This window comes from Etheostoma spectabile, chromosome 15, assembly GCF_008692095.1.
Source record: "Etheostoma spectabile isolate EspeVRDwgs_2016 chromosome 15, UIUC_Espe_1.0, whole genome shotgun sequence".
NCBI lineage: Eukaryota > Metazoa > Chordata > Actinopteri > Perciformes > Percidae > Etheostoma > Etheostoma spectabile.
In genome coordinates this window covers 20176467-20178433 of record NC_045747.1, presented here as the reverse complement: position 1 = coordinate 20178433, position 1967 = coordinate 20176467, and positions in this window count along the sequence as shown.

Here is a 1967-nt window from a genome sequence, read left to right as displayed (position 1 = left end):
TCCAAAAACATCAGACATTTACATAGAGTACAACATTTAAAGCTTTGGTGCGTAACTTTTTTAATGAACGTCCGTTACATTCAAGCCATTGCCAAATGAGTTGCAACACATAACACCCTCTGTATTTCTCAGTATGGCTATGTTCAGAAGACTGTGGCTCCCGGTGACTTTCACAGGCAGAAACTGGAGTGATGATACTTTTAAAGAATCTTCTGAAGAGAACTTTTCTCGCTTGTTTTGTCCCATCATGTCTCATTGGAACTACAGAGTCAAGCTAATGCAGAAGTGCCGTTCACCCTGTTACGAGTTGATGAACCACTGAAACGATTTTGGAAACATTATTTAAAGTTACAAAATGTTCTCTAGTGTTGCTTGAATCCTCCGTGTCCTCCTTAGCTACTAGCAACTGTGTGGAGGGGGGGGGGGGGTTCTCTCAGGAAGGTGGACCGGGAAGAAGATACTTTTTTTTAAGATTACATGCACCGTTTTCTTGCCTCACCCGGGGAACAACATGCCGTCCCTTCCGACCCGAGTGTGGCGCGTCACTGCTAACATTGTTAGCCGACGCAACATGGCTAACAGTGCTAACACCTGAATCAACCTGAGCATCAGAAAGTGCAGGGTGTAAAAAACTCTTAAGGCCATACAAAATGTATGCCCTTTAGTGATAAAATAAGGGGTTGTTTGTGGCAAGTGGAAGTCCTGTTCCCAGAAGCTCACCATGGGGAAGTAGAGCTGCAGAACCCGCTGGATGCTTCTGCTGCGGGCGGACATGATAGCATAGCTGCTCCAAGGGTTTACGGCTGGCTTTTAGCCTGTTATTTCCTAAATGTTTTGTCCTGAAAAGCGACGCCAAGAAACGAAGGTTCCATACAGGGAGTAAAGAACGAGCGTCAAATGTCCGTGTCCCACCTGAGCTGCACACATAGACCGGCAGAGGTTGACATGTGTTTTCAGCTCGGTCCTCTTGTGGGTTTGGGAGACCGAAAGTTGAACGGCCTTCTTTCTCTCTATCTCTATCTGTTGGCCCCTTATTGTGAGTCAGCAGTAATGAAATGTAGGGGCCCCATTAACGTACCATTTCTGTGCATCTTTACTCATCGGAAGTTCCCAATTTCAATGGAAAGCACCGAAAGCGACAGTGACAAGCTCCACCTGGGGCAGACGGGGGAAACCAACCCCCGCCGACTCACTCAATAGCGTCACTAACTATCTCTCCATTCAAATTTAGGGCGGGAAAGTCGACACACACACTCAGAATGTACTACTTGACGAAGCAGTAAAGACAAGCGTTTTTGTCAGTGGGTCACATGCTCAATCACCTTTGTTTTATCTCACTTTTTGACAGATAGGTACTTTCTAGACAATTAACTACATGAAAATCTCACGGACAATAACTTTAAGCAACATGTTGCCAACGTTGTGCAGCAGAACATGGAGCTCTGTATCACACCGTACAGTGTCCTGAGGCCCGCATGAAATGTCAGTTAAATATCAGGAACATCAGTTTCCGCTGACTGTAATACTCCCTCAGAGCTCCCGTCTGTATATGAGCTGGGATGTAGTGAGCAACTGGGTGAGCAACAGCTGGCGTAGAGATATTACAGATTTCTGTTTTCACCCTTGAGAAAAGACACTGAAGGGCTGAGATGTGAGCCACTAACACAGCCAGAGAGCTTCTGGATTACATGGTTATAATTATTTGGGTTCACCTCAGGAGCACACAGATAGCCACTGGTTGTCATGGAAGATGAACCACTTAAAGTCACCTTTTTATTTATGAAAAACAGTTTACAATGTGAGGGGCATCTCCTCACACACATACATGAGGTTTGCCAGGTGAAGTCCATAAATGAGTTTTTACTGACATCTTTTGGTAAATTCTTATCATTACACCAACCTTGTGTTTTGTGTGTGTGTGTGCGCGTGTGTGTGTGTGTGTGTGTGTCTGTGTGTGTGTGTGTGTG